Below are 20,322 nucleotides of genomic sequence, written 5' to 3'. Positions count from 1 at the left end.
ACAGCTAGTGCAACAAACAATTGGATAGCCATAGAGACACTGTTTGGTGCACGGTTGAGAAATTTCAAGGTATTGCTAAAGCAATAATTTTTTTACCTCAGCTCTCCAATAGCATGCATCCTCGCATGATCAAAACAAGCAAGATCCAATTGATACATGGTGCCATCCAATGTATGAATATTGAGACAAGGAATCTTTCTCAACCTTGGTATCCTCCATCTCCTTAACTTTCCCCACATTTTCAAAAGTTGTTCCTTGGATGTTCATTAAGGAATGCACTATAGGGAGCCTTGTATATATCTAAATACCATCCTCTTCTAGAACTAACTCCATTATAAATTGACACCTTTCAAACCTTTCTCTTCCCTTTGCTAGCCATTCTTGCAATCTTCTATTAACAAAAGAACCCCAATGGAAACAACATAGTAAAATGAGCAATGAAATGAACAATAAAAAATCATAATTTTATTAGGAAATATTACAATCAAAATGTAACTTCAATTAATAAAAGAGACAAGGGGAAGGAACATCATATATGCATTATGAAATACTACACCCACAATCAAGCAAATATTCACACTATAAAAGGTTTCATGCTTATGAAGAAGAATGGCCCCTTGGTGCCATTATACAATAATCATATGATGTCATGGAGAATGGCACCAATACCATTCAACACATGGATTGCGAAGAATGGCATTATCCACAACTTCATCTGATCCTTTGGAGAAAGGGATTGAAGCAAACATCCATTGGTGTTATTCTCCAATTAATCACATGAGGTTGTGGAGAATGGCACCACTACCATTCATTATATGGATTGAAGAGAACTACAACTAGTGCCATTCTCCATTCTCTATGTGATGAATGTCAAAAGTGCCATTCTCCCCACCATCATATGATTATTTTGGAGAATGGCACTAGTGCCATCCTCCGTGTGGACTTTTCACCAAAACTTATGCTAATGTTCTTGTGAGTTTGTAGAGAATGGCATTGATGCCATCCTCCATGAGAGTTTATGCAAAATAGCAGTGGTGCCATCCTCCATGATATTGTTGAGAGTGGCACACATTGATTGTAGAGAGTGGAACTAGTCCCATTCTTCAGATGCCAAGGTTGTCATATGAGAGTTTTCTCATAGAAAATTTGGAGGAACCTAATAAATGATGATTGGAGATTGGTACTGGTGCTATTCTCCACAACATATGATGGTTGGAGAATGGCACCGATGCCATTCTCCACAACATCATAATTGTAATGGTAGGTGATGGTGGCTATCAGGTGTGGGGACAAGGTCATGATGATGGTGGGGAACGAAGTGGTGCAATAAATTGGTGCAGCCTGTGTAATAGATCCAAAGGGCTATTGTAGTGGTGTGAAGATTGGGGTAGAAATGTATCAGTGAAGAGGGATACTGCAGTGGCGTGAAGATTGGGGCAGAAAATGTATCAGTGATAGTGGAGAAGTATATCAATAGTGACACGCTCTTGCCATTTCCCACTATGGATGCAGTGCTTATCAGTGAGGCACTCTCGAGCATTGTCAAGTGGCCTAAGACCTCTCTGAAACATGTTGGTGATTCTTTAGATGAGTCGGTTGCACCAACACTTGAGCCTGTGCAATCTTACATTGAGGTAATGCCAATTTCTTCATTGGAAATAGATAATCACATTCGGAATCTTGGAAAGAGAAGAAAATTGTCTTGTGGGATGAGAGCAAAATAAAGACCCTGTGGGAAGATGTGATCTTGTATGTTTTCCTAGGTGACTCTAGTGGGTATTGAGAAGAAAGAACAAATTACAAGAAGTGACTTAGGATCTTCTATGCAAGAGATCAGCTCTCTCAGCCTAGTTAAGTGGCCCATCAAGCAAATTGCCTTACTTGATAGAAGCCCATTGCAACAATATGTGCCCATGGACTAGGTTACTAGCACAGATGAGGTGGTCAACGATCAAATGTTGAAAAATGATGCTCCAACTTCAAAGAAAAGAAGATACACTTTCACTAATAGGGTGCCTAAGCAAAGAGATCCTCCCACGTCAATGTACAAAATGTCACTAGCGTCGGTGCAGTAGGTTTCTTCCATTGATTGCTATGGGAGTAGGTGTTGCCAACATGCTGAGCGAGACTTCTTAATGATTGTAAGGAAAAACTTTTGAGGCAACTCCTTGGAGTCTCGAACAAACTTTATATACGAAGTGTTTTCAATGGCTTGGCATTGTGACTGCGCTAGCAGAATACACTACAACTTTAAGGTAAATGGTCGGGATGTGGTACGAGATGCATGGAATCCCAAGGACATCACTTTATCGATATAGGGAGCAATTCTAGGGTGGCATGCAACAATATGTGCATGGGAATACAGGGTTTGTGAGGAAGAGCAGGGAGCACATAGGTATGGGTAGGGCTCTTGTTCGACACTTTGTGGATAATAGCACGGAGCATATGCCTCACAAGAGTAGAACCATGCAAGTTGGTTCTAGAGAGACACAACAGGTAATACCTGAAGTATATAAGAAGATAGACATCTTGCATGAGGTCAATGCTTCGCTTAATCAATGTGGTTATGAGAGCGTATCCATGTCCACATTTGGTAGGATTTGGAAACCAGACTTAAAAATGTAGCACTTGTTAAGACGAGTGAATTCTCTAAATGTAGCTTGTGCAGTTGGATCAAGGCTCAATTAGCTAGCCACAAAAAGTCAAGATGAGCAAAATTCACTGATGGAGGAGAGAAAGATGCATATGATACAGCAACAAAGTTGCAAGAACCTATACTATGCATGGTGTAGGTACTCCAAGATGGATCCAAAAAAGTATGTATGCATAATCCATGATAAGATGGACCAAAAAAAGACTGCAATTCCAAGACTTTGGGTGAGGTCCAAGGACACCAACTCCACATGGCAATTACAGGTTTCATTCATTGGAATGATTACCCATGGGCATGGACATGGTCATTATGGATACTTCATCCTCAATGGTTTGTGCCCATCTGGTCCCAACCTAGCAATTGGATCGCTCTCAATTTGTTTGCGCAACCTCGAGAGGATGGATACACATGACCTCGGAGACCTTGCTACTGATGGCATTGTAAGAAGTAGTGTTTGCCTTTTAAATGCTTTATGCTCAAGAAATGCTTTGGACTCCCATTACAGTTCTAAAGGTATTCCACAAGGGGACCTGGCTTGTGTGAAATTATAGATGCCACGATCACAAATGCAAATCTAGAGACTGTATCAAGTGGTGACCCGAAGTCTAACATGGATTCCATGACAACTTCCATTGCAAGGGCTGCACATACACGTGAAATCCCACCCTCTTCAAATAGAAGTGTCGTTATTGAGGCACCATACCAAAATTTTCCAAAGAACTTGCTACTCCAGCTTGATAATTGTGATCTAGAGAACAAAAATAGATACTTCTTTGCATATCTTTCTCTTCTTGTAGCAAGGGGCATTTTCAAGATAGTTCAATTGGGCTTCTTAATGGTAGGGCACACACATGAGTACATTGATGCAATGTTTAGCAGGTCCTCGAAGAGTTTGCCAGTGGGACAAACATTCACTTTCCCTCATTTGATGGACATATTCAAAAAATGTACATCAGCTTAACCATCACCATTTCTTCTTACATGGGTTCCTAACTTCAAGGATTATGTGGATGGCTAGCTATGTGATGGGCAAGAAATGCTAGTTGGACATGCAAAGCCATTACAATTTTGATTTTTCATGCAAGGTGATAGACCTATGATGTAGTACAAGGTGCATCCAAAATCACCAAACTAGATGCCCATTGAAGGGGGAATTGACCTGTGGAAGAAAGATACAAAGGGACAACCATTGTTGCCAACAGGTTGTCCGTATGTACTACCAATGGCTGAATTTGTGAGAGACCAAGTAATATCAGGGATGAAGGATTACATTAAGTTTTGGGAGAGATGTGCAAGTGGAAAGAATGCATCATATGAGTTCTACATTAGGCCAGTGATAGACTACTGAAAACATAATCAATGAGCTCGAATAGCAAAATATCTCAAAGACAGGAGTGTACAAAGATTTTTGGCCAAGAACATAGTCACATGATGACAAGGATGATATAGATGCTTGCATTAATGAGTTCCAAGGCTATGAGGAATGGAATGATCACTATTTTGGGCCTCTAAAAGGTCAGTCGAGGAAAGATTTTAGACCAATGGTGGACATTAAGCAAGGTGACTTCATCTTGGTGAGGCCATCAGACCCTGTATAGCCCATATGGGTTGGGTGGGCTTGCCATATCAGATGTCAAGATGGATGCTACATCTCCTAACTTTAAGAAATTATTGATTCAATATTGGGCACCATTGGTAAAGAGAGAGGGCCTCAGTGATGCAAATATGTATGTTGACTGTTGGAACAAGTATTGGGTAGAGAACAAGTTGGATCCACAAGTATGGGAGTGCGTTGATGCCGTGGTCTTGGTCGTGGACATCAAAAGCCATAAATAGACCTAAGAAGATTAAGATTCCATAGAGTGTGGTATTAGACCATAGAAAATGGTGATGATTTTCTTCTTCTTGATCTCCCAAACTTCCAATGTAATATGTTATCTCATGTGATGTTTCTCAGTTGTTGTGATCTTATTAATATGACAATTTTCAGAACCTGTCTTTCACCAACAAGTACTTTGTTTCTGGTGGTTCACTTTGCACGATGTTTGTTAACACCACCAACTGGTGTTTATTAACACCTTTAGTAAAATATCCATGTCATCCCCAAACGGTGTTTATTAACACCACCAAATACATTTTTCAAATTCTGCCACAACAGCTTTGTTTTGGTTGTTATACCCAATGAAAGGTTTCACAACCAATGAAGTTTTCATAATCACTGGAATTTCTAAATATCAGTAAAATTTTGATATTGGCAAAATTCCTACAATCAATGAAACCTTTCCCAAATTTAATGAAATCCAACCAATTTCAAAATTCCCAAAATGCAACTTTTGTCCCACTTTATCTAATACGGTGTTGGCAGGGTAGTTGTTGCTAAACAAGTACTGATGTCTATGTCACATGTGATTTTGCCTTTCCTTTCTCTGATAATGCAATAAATAAAATGGATAGGTATCTTAGAAATCTTGTATGGAGGGAGAAATGCCATGCCATAGATTGGAATTATATGGTGGCTACTAGTAAGAAGGAGGGTGGACTTGGGTTAGAGGGTATGGTCAAAAACTACGGGAAAATGATTGCTTAAACTTCATTGGAGTCAACCATGGGCAATATTTGATAGGTATTTGATTGAGTTAAATGGTCCTAGGGGGTTCAAGGATCCTTGGCAAGACATAATTCTCTCTAATTATGAAGTCAAAACTCCTGAATCTGAACTACATAGTAAGATGATTGTTAGGTGGAATTTCATCTTTAAGGATGTCATTTGGTTGGGGGACAGCTACAAGGGGATGCTTCACTTAGTAGCTCACTTTGGCTTTCAGAGTGGGCTTACAAAAGCTTATTTAGTCCAATGGTAATTGCTTCTTATAAGTTAAAGAGGATGTGTGCAAAAGGATTGGTTAAATTTAAGAGAATATGGAACCCAAGCGGTTGTAAATGTTTGGGAGAGGATTTGATTACCAGGTGGTGTGGCTTTTCAGGTTCTCAAAATAAGATAATGCGGAGTCTCTTAAGAAACATTGTAAATGAGTAGCCAAGTAATGTGGCCTGTTTGGTTAGACGGGGCTTGAGAGGATTTGTAAATGTTGCTGGCAAAGAGATCAACAAATGCTCTTTAAATGGTAGCACTTTTGGGGGATAAGGGTGGGATGAACGAAGAGCTATGGAAGGTGTGGTAGGTCATCAATGTAGCAATAATTAATTGAATATGGAGAAGGAGAAATAAGATGATTTTTTACTATAAGTACAGTCATGGGTATTGTTTTCAAGAAGTAGAATTTTCTTTGAGACTAGCTCTCAATGCTATTAAAACAGAGCATGCATAGGCTGTGGGTCGGTGGCCCTTTTTAAACAACCAATTTCTGTACAAGGTCTTTTTTTGGGCATGACCAAGTTTAAAAAAAAAAAAAATAGAGCATGTGGGTGATAAGTTGTAAGATTGATGGATACATATCTTCATTATAATTCTCTTATGAGACTGATATTTAAGTCGATGAGGGTGGTAGAGGCGATGGTAAACCAGCGTGAACTTGACAAAGGTGGTGGAGATGAGGTGGGAGATGAGGGTGGAGCAGTGAAGTTGATGAATCTACATGGCACTTAAATATCCAGTGCTCACCGAGCCACCTGACAATCTTGTCATCCTTCTAGTTAAGTTGCATCTATTAAATTGCCAGCAATTAGCTACTTGATCACTTTAGAAAGGGCATCATAATAAAATTTTCCAACGTGGCACTTTATTTTGACAAGGGGAAAGCACAAAACCCCCAACCCTCGGACCACCCTCGGACCAAGCATCTGATTAATTGGAAGCTCAATTTTGATTAATTGAAGATTGGCTCATTATTATTTGGATGGCACCACTAGGCCTCCAATCTCCTCACTGGCTAAAATTTTGATTAATTTAACATGGCTTATTAAGATGGCTCATTATTATTTGGATGGCACCTCAAATTTTGATTAATTTAAGGTGGCTTGTTAAGATGGCTCATGATTATTTGGATGGCACCATCAAGCCTCCAGTCACCGCAGTGGCTCAAGGGAATTACAAACTTTGTTGATCAAATGGTTGTCCCATCATGCAAGCTAGGTGATTATTTAATTGGCTACAAGCCCACTGTGGCTAAAAATAAGCCACATTAAGTCATCACACTTAAAGATCTGATGCCACATTAATTCATCACACTTAAAGCTCTGAATGCCACCACTTAATCATTTACCACAGCATCATTTCACTCTCCACTCCATCATTGTTATAAGTCTCCATTTCATGTCTATTGCATGCTAGCATGGTGGCATTTGATGACCAGCAATGGTTTTGTTTTCCAACCAATTAAATTAGTTTGGTTTAAGAGTAGCTAAAATTTTTAGTTTAGCTTCCAAGCTTTTTGCTAGTAGTAGCGAAATTAGTACATCACATTCAAAATCAACCTGATCGTTTGAACAACAGTATATAATTCAATTGATTAATGTGATTGTCCTAAACTGAGTTTTGTGATTGCATAATTATAGAAATAGAAATAGAAATAGAAATATGTTTTGCAACCCAAAGAATTGATGACCATCCCAATGGTTGAAATTTTTGTCTTTCCAAGTAGTTGAATTAGTTTACTTTACTAGTAGTTAAATTAGTTTAGTTTAATTTTGGGCTGGTTCTAGCATGAAGGAATGCATTTTCCTTGGTTTAGGTCCAAAACCCTATGAGAACATAACTTGTCCACCAAACCGTATTTGTGAATGACAAAAGAAAGAGACAATGTCATGATCAAGCTAGCAATGTAAGTGAGATATTATCACTTTTGGAGAGTGCTTTTCACCTTTAGTTTGAATAAATCTATAGAGTTGACAACAAATTGACCAAAACGATCCTCCTGTGAAGTCTTCTCATTCTCCATAATATGCCCCACTTGTCCTATCACATCATGTCTCTTGCACCTTCCAAATAGCATGCATAGAGATTTTTGCATGGCTGGAAAATTAGGCATAGAATTGCAAACAGGGCAATTGATGATAACAAGAATTGCAAGAGGAGGCATGATGCAAAGAGGCATGGGAAAAACAGATGTCTCGAAAAGCACAAGAAACATTATGGAATAAGAAAAAAGGCGGTGTATTTATGGAGAGGAAAAATACTTCACATGAGGATAATTCTGAAGGTCAAGCTACGGTCGAATCTATATATTCATTCAAACCAAAGGTGAAAAGCACTCTCCAAATCAATAATCTCTCAAACACATTACTATCTCCATCCTTATACATTTTCCTTATTTTAAAGAACTAGCATGATAGTTGCACAAGAATATACATATGTGGCATGCCACTGGAGTCCATATCGACATGAAAGGGAACCCCAGCCAATTAATAACTCCAGATAAGTTTCCTAGCAAGATCGAACTCTCCGCACAATCGTAGTCCATAAGATTTGGCTCAAAAAAATGTTGTGGTTTTCAAGCATGTTCCTATTCCATTTATACATTGCTAGGATGATAGGTAGGACTTATTAAGGCTTTTATGTCATACTAGTAGGAAGAATATAGTTTTTATAATGGCATATTTGGCTCTTTGTAGAGCCTACTTACTTGTGGAGATTGCTATAATTATTTTTCTTTGTTTCTCCTTTATAAGGTAAATACATTTTCTTCGGTTTAATAAGGAGTAGCCACCTAAAATAACTCTAAGAAACACCAAGCCAACATCAATGTGGTGGTTGTAAATCTAGATTAGCATGGAAAAGCTAGGTATAAATGGCAAGTGGCTTGCCATGGGTAGATGACAGGATAGACCGTGGACAATCTGATGCACAAATATGCAACACAGAGATTGCACAAAGGAAAATGTTTAACTTTGTGCACCCACCACTCTAAAATAGGACCAGTGCGATGGTTGCAAGGAAATACATTTCCTTTGGTTTAGGATTAACTGCAACCCACACTAAAATAGAACCAATGTGATGGTCACACAAGGACATACGTTCACTTGTCTTAAACTTGATGAAAAACATATGATCAATTGTGGGACTCCAATGTGGGTCTCAAGCCAATTAACAGAAATATATTTTCTTTGGTTTAATTAGGAGTAGCTATAGCCACCTCCAAGAACCAGCGTAGTGGTCGCACCAAGCCAATGTCACCGCAGTGGTCACAAATCTAGATTAGCATAGGAGAGTTGCACGTACATGATAGATGTCGAGCTATGGGTAGATGACAGTTAGCGAGCTGACAAGACAAACTCTAAATAATCTGATGCACAAAGATTGTGCAAAGAGGGCAAGATTACTCATGTAGTGACATGTGACAAGCTCTATAGTGTTCAAAACAACAACTTTTAACAGATTGTGTCTCATTATTACACTAGTAAGGCAATCATCACGTCAAGAAGAATTCCTGGAAGAGTGCAAGTATGCCCAAAATTCAAAATATTGCCTACCAGCGAATCGTGTCGGGGCCCCAAAACTGTCCCTAAAATAGTTCCACAACGATTGGATCATGCATTGACCCACCTTGTGTCTTACTTGGTTAAGAGAAGGGCTCCTAGACAAAGTATGGAAAAGGGCCCAGTAGCTGCTTTAGGATTTTAGAGGTCCCTAGAGGAATAGTTGTTCCTATTGATTGCACATTGTTTGATTACTATGAGGAAGTGAAGATAGAGGCTAGAAAGTTATGTTTTTCTGAATAGAGACTAGAAAGTATGTTTTCTTTAGAGGGGCCACTCACATCCCATTTTCAACCCTTAATTAGCAGTAGGAAACAAGGTAGGGAGGACATTAGAGGTACGGGTGATGATGATGTGGACAAAAATGCAAATAATATAACCGCTTTGATGACTTTTGGATAGGAAGGCATTTCATTAACTTTATAGACATATACATTGATGCTTTTGGATATTCAATTTGGTTTTGGATTTTGAATTGTGTGAAATGGTAGTTGATTATTAATGAGAGTGGCTATCTATGTTGCTTCACAAAATGGACGTAACCAATGTTTTATTGCTTTGTCTATATGCATTGTAGCCTTAATGTGGGTGCTTCTTTTGGTTTTGTTTTTATGGTGAAGTGTGTTGCCAATGTACGTGGAAGCAAGAGCAAGGACCATGGTTAATGCTTGAAAAATCTCGCTCACAGTCCCTTTTATTTTCATGCATAACCTATGGACATGAAGATCAACATCCTCAATCAAGGCCTCCTTGAACTTGGGTGCCTTGATGATGACCTTGTAAGAAGTTGAGGTGAGGGTTCATTGGGTAGTGGAGGATGAGGATTATGTAGAATATTTTTCTCTACCCTCTTTCTCCAAATACAAAGTGCTATTCCCTTCCCCCTAACATGAAGTGGTAGTGGCTTTAGGAATTTTTATAGATTTCTCTATATGTCTGTCATGAGAGGCAACTTTGACAGAAGTTATAGTGTAAAAATCTTTTAGCTTGATTATGAATACACAACTTTTTTGCCTCTCTCTCTCTCTCTCTCTCTCTCTCTCTCTCAATCTCAAGTGAGGTGCCTCTTTGATGACTTTTCTTGATGTTAATGATTGCTCCAATTGATTGTTTTACTTTCAATATAATTGGTTGTGTGCATGATGTGTATCCTTCATTGTAGTAATTGGCATTACAAAAGAGGATCAAATGTTTTTGTAGATCAAGAAGATTCAAGTCGCTATCCAATTTAATATTCAGCAAACATTCAATATGTCACATCTCTAGTATTCAACATGTAATGGCATAACAAAGGTTATAGATCAAAGGGCATGATAATGTAGATGGCTTTGTGTATATCATGTGAAAGCAAAAATAGTTTTAAGGCACCTTCAATTCGATCTAGGATAGGCATATTTGTTGCCTTGTTTTGGAGAACTTCCCAATCTTGGAATAAAACTAGGGAGGAAGAGGCACTCTTTCGTATAAACTTGCATGACTCTTCATGAGTAGGTAAACTCCCACTCACAACTAACAGTCCCATCACGGTCCCAAGCAAGAGGGTCAGTTTTCTTGGTGTCAGTATGTCAAATCAGTGGAAGTATTTGAGAAGCATCTTATGTTCATGCAAGGAATCCTTCAACTTGAAGTAAAAAGAATACAAATGAAGTACAAGTGATCCCAAGCTTGGGTACAAGTGATCACTGCTCAAATACCAATGATCCCAAGCTTGAGTACAAGCTTGGGTATGTTTGATAATAAATAGTTAGACTGCGATAACAAATGAGCACACTTCGAATATGAAATGTAAGGTTGGGCTTGCAAGAAAGGGCTACTTGGGCTTATATAAATGAGATAAAGACATAAAATATTACCAGTAAATAAGGAAGCCAATGTCTCAACCAAGGAGGAGTCTTTGAGCACCACCCATCCTCTTCTCAGCCTTAGTAAATCCTCAATATAACGGGCTAAAAAATACAAAAAAAGAAAAGAAACTACCACATTGTGCCTTACTAACTCTATATTAAATGATCAAATGATCCTATGACTAAATATTTTACACAAGGCAATGAACCAACCCTAGAGAACCCCAGTGTGTATATTATCCAAACCTTGCCCAATTTTGGGCAACAACATGGAGGGATGGGGTGCTCCGATATCTTGTCCAATCATTTGAGAAAATAGTTTTTATGTATCCAAAAATTACATAAAAATATAAAAATGTACTCAAAACAATACATGATTTTCAACAAATATCCATGCATGAACAATAACCAAATAGATATCCAATAATATAAAGTATCCCACATACACAACACACACACATGCGCGTGTGGGCATGCATGCACATGTACATACACATACCCACACACACACACACATGCGTGTGTGTGCACTTGTGTGCATACACACATGCACACACACACACACACACACACACATGCATAATACACATACATATGTTGGGTAATCCTCAAGGGGGATTATGGTTTGATGGGGGTGCCCATGCATCAATGTGGCAATTCTCTTGCATGGTAGTTACATGGTGAGGGTTTCCATTTTTTGAGCAAAAACCCCTAGGCAACGAGCGGAGAAAAGGTGGGAGGGGCCAAAATATGTAGTCTCAAGTCATTTTTAGGGAAATTCCCTAGCCCTAACCCTATTCCATTGGCGTAATACCCTTGGAGGGCCTATAAAGAAGGGGTCATAACTTTTGCCCCTTAGCTTGGATTGAGGAGCTATAAAAAGGAAGAATGTTTAAAATTTCTTAATCTATGAAATGGTGGGATTTAAAGTATAATTTTTTGATGTATATAAGAGATATTTAAAGATGTATATAAGAGATATAACTTCTCCCTAATTCATATTATGGTAGGAAGGAGTTCAGGAAGGACCACATTTCCTTAAAAGTATTTAGGTTTGGAGAATTGGGAATATTTTGAAAATCCTTCCCTTGCCTTAACATATTTGATAATATTCTAGAGGTGAATTTATGATCAATTATAATGGCTACAGGTATGAGGGTTTTCAATATCTCTTCCCTACTCATCCAAGGAACATGGTATACATTGTTACATGAGAGCATCTCAATACTTCAAATATGGGATTGCCAAAGCTAGGGGGAAACTCTTCTAAATTCATTGAATTACCATAATCCTCAAAAGAGAGTATGGTAGGGAGGGATTTATAAGAGTTTCTAAAGTGTTCACTATTTGTTCATGTATAGATAATGTTTGAGGAATTAAGAAAGAATTATATATTCCTTTGAGAAATATACTAACATGGTTGGTGTCAAAAAATTATTGCTCGGACTTTTCTGCTCATCGGTTTTTGCTAAAAAACCATGCACATACCGTTACATGGCAAACCAATTATATCAAGCTACCTTGTGCCATGGATCGAGAGAATATCGCACGAGAGTCATTGTGAGTGTTGCGTTGGTGGTTGATAGGTTTGTCACCTTCTCTTGATTGGCTATTAGGCTCTAGTAGAGTCATTTATCTGATGCTCTATTAATTGTCCTTAGCTACTAATAAGAATCCAATCTTGTGTCTTATATCTGGCAACAAAATTGATAAGGGTAATCGATCTTAATAGTCTAATATCAAAGTCTTTTTTATGTATCTACAATGTCACCATCGATCTCTATTGTCATACCTTTTTGTAGGAAATTGGGAAAGGGAGTTGATGATTTCTAGTGTTTGATTTGTTTCTCAAAATTTGTGATAATGGTATTTGAGCAATAGATCCTAAGGGTGTGTGAAATTTGGATAAGCTTGTTGGATTAATACCTTGGTCAAAGGTTGACAATCCTATTGTAGTAGAATCTTCAATCACAAGATCTACAAAAGAATTATTCTTAGTAGTGGTTTATTGAATTATTCTTCATACAAAAGGGATTGTGGGGAGTCTGCTCTAGCTTAGAGAACAAGCCTAGCAAAAACTAGGTCTGAGAATAGATCCAGGCATGGGAGGACAAGAAATCATTGATTATGTTGGAATAGCTTTTAAAGCTAATTATTTCCACCAAAGATAGTGGCATAGAACCAAAGTACATTGGAGATTCTGTTTGGAGCAAATATAAAAATTTCCAAAATCATGTTGAAGCAGGAGTTGTTTGGCTTGCACATGGGAGAAAGTGTGTATTTGGGTATGCAATTGAATTGCATGTAGTCAATAATGAAACATCAGCTTTGGGAGTAAGAGTTGATGACGATGATGCTAAATCCATTCTTCTTTTGAGTTTGCCTCCAAGGTATGCTAAGTTGGTGACAATTCTCTGAGTCAACTCATTAGCATGGATTTCCATGATGTTGTTTCATTACTATTAAAAGAAGCTCATAGAAAAAAGGCACTAGTACTAGGAGCAAAGCTTGCATATGTTGTGAACAAAGAAAAACTCCAAGAAGGAAAGAAGGTGAAGAGTAATTACAGCAAAGAGAAACTATTGTGCGAATATTGCAAAGAGGAACATGTGGCAAAGTTTATTTACAAGCAAGATTTTGATGCTCAGCATAAGTGATAGAAGGCTTGCTTTGTCAAAGATTATCCCACCAAGTGAAGACTTTATAAGGTTACCTATGGTTGATCAAGGTCTGACCATGAGGATGATAGGGCTTTTTAAAACGGACAAACAATCTTTCTTGAGAATCTTGCCTTATGTGGGGGAATTTTTTTGGCCTTGACTTGTGTGGGTGGTCAAGCTTTTAATTCTTTTGTCTATTCAGGTTTATTCTGCTTGTGTTTGGCCCGATGTGGTCAAATATCTTCTACTTTGTTTAGGTGTCTTTCACATTTGTTCAAGAGATTTTATGAAAGTTGTCTTTTGTCCCATCCTCGGATTAAGGGGGCTATGTTGGGTAGCCCTGATTGTGTTATTACTTTGGATTATGGTTTGAGGGGAGTGTGCGTGTACTTCGACGGGGAAATCCAATCAAGAAAAGGTGGTTTTGTTGCTTAAGGCATCATTTTGATCAAGTGATGGTTCTTTCTTGATATCAAGCTACTGTGTGCGATGGGTCAAGTGCACATTGCACATTAGAGTTGTCATAAGTGTTGTATTGTTGGTTGATGGGTTTGCCAACTTCGCTTGATTGGCTAGTGGGTCCTAGTTGAGTCTTCTAGCTTATTCTCTATTGATTGTCCTCATTCTATAGTAGGATGGTATTTGTCTTTTGTATATGGCAACAAACGTGGTAGGGGTGAGCCACTTTGCAGTCCAATATTAGAGTCCTTTTTGTGTATCTACAATGTCACCATTGATCTTTGCTATCATATGTTTTTGTAGAAAACTGAGAGAGGGAGTGAATGATTTCTAGAACATATACATATACAAATATATATGCATATACATATAGAAGTATGCATATAAGTATACATTGTGTGTGTGTGTGTGTGTGAAAATTTGCCATCAATAATTGAGCCATACAATTAATAATATCAATTGGATAAAAAGTTAAAAAAAGCGAAACTTATAACAAAAAAATGTTGAGACACCTGAGTTTGCAAAAATTTCGACCAAAATTAAGAATTTTTAATAATATTGAGTTTGACAAACATAATATTGAAAAAAGATGTCGAACCCTCAGGCAGTCTAGGTTCTGAGGTTGCGGTCCACTTACCTGCCAACATCTAAACAAACTAAGTGTTAGAACATTGTAGTTACGTTTGGGTAGATAGGTAATACCCGTTTCCCCCGGTTTGTTATCGCTTTATTTAGGAATATAGACAACCATATGGATTCTTAGATAAGTAAAAAATCAAATATAAAAATTTTAAGTCACAAGTGAAGTTTAAGTCACAAGTGGAGTAAGGAGAGAATGAGTGCATGGGTTGAGAAGGGATTAGAGGAGGTATGGGACGATTAGTGGCCTTGGTGTGTGGGGTGGTTAAAAAGAGAGTGCAAAGGGGAGATGTCATGGGGGGGTACATAAAATAATAATTCATAGTTGGGGAAGTATACATGTGTGTGTGTGTAAAGAAATAAGTTTTTGTGTGTGTGAGATACATTTACTAATCAATGTGTGTGTGTGTGTGTGTGTGTGCACATGCACATAGAAATGCATATGCATAAGCACATGCACACGCACACTCATGCACATGCACATGCATATGCATAAGCACATGCACACACACGCACGAGCACGCATATGCACTTGCACTTGCACATGCATAATTGCATGCACACACACAAGCACACATGCACACACACATGCTTTGCATGCATGCACGCACACACACACATGCATGCACGCACATGCACACATGCACACATACACACACACACAAGCGCATGCCTGTGTGCACGCTTGCGTGCACAATGTGTGTCCCCCCTTCCAAACACACACACACACACACACACACACCTCACGGAGGTCACTAAGAAATATATAAGATAGCACATGTAGTCAACAGAAGGGGTTTTATATTGTTATGGATTTAAAGAAAATATACATAGATAAGGGGTTTTTTAATTTAAAAGTGAAAATTTTCATACATAAGGGATACTTTAATCATCTCAAAGCTTGCAAAAGGGGTGTATATAGGTTATAAAAATATGTAGGTATGGGGGTTTTTAAATACCCCTTGATTGCATGTGCTATATGGGGTTTTCACATAATGGCCCCCTTGGGACACACACACACACACACACACACACACACAAGGTAAGCACAAAGATCGGCAAGCTTGGAACCTAGAAGACACCTTGGCACAAATAGTCACACTAGCCTCTCACGATATGTAGGAGGGGCCTTTGAGGCTAAGTGGTAGCAATAAATAAGCTTGCAAAGGCTTGTGCAAGCTAGTCCAAGGTTAGATGATGGTGGTGGAGTTGCACACGGGTGCTAAATAGTCAAACAAAGCAAAAATAATGTTCAAAAATGAAGGTTTGGGAGAAAGAGTCCAACATGCAACAAATGGAATTAGGATAATCTCTCAAAAAAGTTAACAATATAGCCACCATCACACTTTACATGTCAAGGAAACCACGATAACTTAATGTTTAAATACCTTGTTTAAGATTTTTTCTTAATCTCTTATACAAGTGGTGGATGTTTTTTATTCTATGAGAAGGTTCTTCATCAAATGCCCATTAATGAATCAGCAAATGACATGTGAGCCTTGCTCCAAACAATGACAATTGGGCATCCAAACTTACACATATAATGTTTTCATAGAGCTGGTACCATGAAATCCAAATCCTATTTTTTCACATTTGTACAACATTGGGCACAACCATAAACCGCTTGAAAGGATTTCTTTGTACATTATTTTTGAACTACAATTATTGCTTAGTTACTTAAAACTCCTTGATGTGCCTCCCATAAAATTGTTTTCGTATTGTGTTCAATTAGCACCAATCCATTTGCATTTTTGCTACAAAATTTTCATGCTATAAAAGTGTGCCCCAAAGGGTTAATAACATATTTTCTTCAAGTGATTTTTTTTCATGTCCTTGGGAAAGGTTATTATAGACATGCACTACTAAGAATGGTTGTACATCTGACAACAAATTGAGGATATTTGTCAAGGATGTTTGGGATACCATCCTTGATAAATAGCACAATGAGAATTTCTTGCCATATGAATTATAGTGAATGTAAACTCCTAAAATAGTAGCATCCACCTTTGACCTCATGGATTGGGTAAAAGTTTTATTGGCCAAAGATAGAAGGACTAATGATCTATATAGAATCCAAAAAGGTTTTTCAACAAAAAGTGTTTAAACTTTTGCACACTATACACCATGCCCAAGTTTTTCCTTTTGGTAGGGCTATAATTTCTAATCCTGGGTAAAATAACATTTTCCTTGTATAAAATATTAGAAGATTCAAGGTTTCCATTTGATTGAGCTAGAATTGAATTCAATAGTGACTTTCAAAGCATCCATGTGAATGTGAGATGTTCTCTTTGGGTTCCCTTAAGATGGGTGCCTTTACAACAAAGCTTGAACATTAGGAAATGCTTTTGCTTACTTTTGTTCCATATAAATTTCTCTCCTTTTTGGGTGAGATGATATAGAGGTCTAGGAGACATGGTCAAAGTTTTTGATGAGCATTCTATAAAAACTTTGAAACCCAAGGAATGATATAACCTATTTTAAATTCTTTGGTTTAGTCATTAAATGAATGCCAAAGTAGTTGATGTCTTCACAACATGCCCAAAGACAGCTTATTTGTCCAAGTGCTACATATAATAAAAGCATCATAGCATGCCTAAAGAATGTAATGTTTACAAAGAAGAAGCACTTCTCAACTTCAATTTGGCATTATAAAATGCAATCTTTGGAGAGGCATATCCTTTTTTACCCAAACTCCGACAATTTTGTCTACAGTGTACATTATTCAAAGGCCACATTTGAGCAAGTGGTGTGATTATACCATGTACCACCAAATATTAGGTCTTTGGGCATCATTTGGGTTTTCCTCACCCAAGTGCATTAATATCATCACCGAGATGATGTTTGTTGTAGATTTTAGGGTTCTGATACCTTGGCATTTGATGGGAACAAATTCCACATATGAAAATGCCAAACCAAGAATAAATTTATGGGGAAGGAGATTGTGGGATCTTGTTGATAGAAACGTGCATAATCAAGCATGAAATGCAACATGAATATGGTATTTGTCCAAGTGATGCACCTAACAAAAGCATCCAATGTGTAGTTAACATTGACATCCATATATGAGGGCAAAACATTGGTGACCCTCATTAATCTAAAGGCAAAACTAACAAATATTAGAATGCTTGATCAAGGTGCAATCATGGATCGTTAAAGTAAGATGAAAGTGATCAAGAGTAGATTAATTTAAAATGCCTTTCATATGGGAGCCTCTAAGTTTGTGGAGCACATAGTCGAGAGTTTCCCCCAAGCATTTGAAGGCCTCAGAGGCTACACTGATTGCAAGGGCACTCTATCAAGCTAGATGAACTAATAATCATATTGACACAAGTATATAGGAAAAGGGATAGGTGCATAGATGGAAAAAATAGTGCAAGATATCTAAAAATTTGGGAAATGAAATGACCATGGTTTGCATCCTCTGACCATATACATCACCAAATTGGAACTACTATTGAGCCCTAAATAGTTAAAAAGAGACATAAAATGGTTGAAGAAAACAAGAGACAAAATGATGTGCTATTGGGTTTGATGTTGTGCATTCACAAATCCTATCACCTTGGACATGTTTATGGGCATCATTGCATGGAAGTAAATGGAAAAGGTAGCAATGCAAAAGCAATGCAAAAACATTAATGATGTTGTTTATTCAAAGAGAATTGCACATGTATGAATTAATATTTTCTAGGATTTTAGGTAGATTGAGCTATAAATGTCATCAAAGACCAACTTTTTTAATCTACCATACAGTAGCTCCATAAGTGTGTCATGCATTTGTTTTTCAAATTTCTAGTTTTAAGAAAATATGGAAAACTTAGAGCATGCCCTCAAATGTGTGCATGGAATTACACCCTAGCATTGCACACCTCTACATATGGCAAAGATTACTAATTATACTTTTCCAAGAAAATATGGACAAGTTATGGAGCATACCCTCAAATGTGTGCATGGAATTGTTGCCTAACATTGCACACCTCTGCACATGGCATTAGACTTTTCCTTTGGTTTGTGAGAAGCTCGACTGATGCAATTTTCAATGAACAAGTGCTTGCATATATATGCAGGACAAATCATTGATATCTTAGAATAAATTTTAATATCCTTTATAGTATAGATACATGCTTCATGAGAAAAATAGCATTGGAAGTGGTTTAATGTTTTGTCTCATATTCAAGTTTGAAATGTATAGATTACTTTTGGCTAAGTTTATCATAGACACCAAGTTTTTCAAAATCCATCGAGCTACATAAAAGTTATTGATCAAGCAAGTCACTCATATGCAATATATTCCCTAAACCTCACAATAGAGGGTACACCTGATTGTGATTTGGGCCAGTATGATCATTAAAAGAGATTAGACAAGGCAATGAATGAAGGGGCACATTGAATAAAATAAAAATTCAAACATTTTGGGATTTATATGTATGAATATAAACTTTATGTTAATACCATGCTTAACTCCCATAAATTTCCTTTTTTAGCATGCCTATAGGAAAGACTATATAAAAGACTTGATGAGAGAGAGAGAGAGAGAGAGAGAAGGTGGGTGAGGGAGGGGCTACTTGTTGCCAGAGGTAATCCCCTTAATACAATGGGAATTCTTTTAAAGTTAAAATTAAGGTGAGTTAATCCATTTCTATCTTATCTATATTAATAAATAAAGGGGATTTGAAATGAATTAACCTTTAATTTTCACTTGTAAGAACTTGAGGATGAGGGCTACCATCCAAATGTGTGAAACTCAAAGGGTAGCTGTAGAGCAGTAGTGAGAGGGAACAAGGTGGAGGAGATTATGTGACTTACCTTTTTGAAAAGCCTCCCATACTTGTCTCATTATGCGACTCTATTTTTGTGTTTACAAGGCTGATCACCAAGCAACTCCATTTCTAATTTTTGTTCATTCGCTTAGTGCGTGAAAAACAAACGTGTAGCAAGTCACATACCAAAATCAAAATATAACTGCTAGAGGGGTTATAAGAGCAATAAGATGTAAATGATGCTTTGTCTTCTAAAAATGTTATGGACAACGAGTATAAGAGCAATAAGATGTAAATGATGCTTTGTCTTCTAAAAATGTTATGGACAACGAGTATACAATTACTTCATGCCTATTCATGGTGTACCATAACCTTTTTTTCCCAAGATTTCTTATTTAGATATTATTTCTTAAATATAAGAAAGCAACTTGAAGTTCCTACTACAACTAGTTCAACGAGCATTGATAAACCAAAAGACAAAGTTAAAAAAAGAATTATAGACTAAGGGTCTATTATTTTATCTTTGAAGGTCCTCAATCAATTCATTTCCATCTTGAAAGATAGCTCATTTGCCTTCGTTGGCTTTCCTCGCCTTTTCAAGCTCTGAGGTTTTGTTCTTTAGCTAAGCTTTTGTTGCTTCCTCTACAAACCACATAGGTTTTGTTCCTTAGCTGAGCTTTTTTTACTTCCTCTACAAACCAAATAGGTGATGATTCTTTCAGCTTGTTGTACTATTTAAGAATCTACATTCTTTTAGCTTTTGTATTGAGAATAGAATTTCATGAGCTCTATCTTGAGAAATTTTAGACTGTGATTTTTGCTTCTGACCACTCAATGCATGATGCTACATTATAGTATTTTTAAAGGTCTCTTCC

Source organism: Dipteris shenzhenensis, chromosome 26 (assembly GCF_047967505.1).
Source record: "Dipteris shenzhenensis isolate YYH24624 ecotype China chromosome 26, Dip_SZ_1.0, whole genome shotgun sequence".
NCBI lineage: Eukaryota > Viridiplantae > Streptophyta > Polypodiopsida > Gleicheniales > Dipteridaceae > Dipteris > Dipteris shenzhenensis.
Note: the sequence above shows the minus strand (reverse complement) of the source record.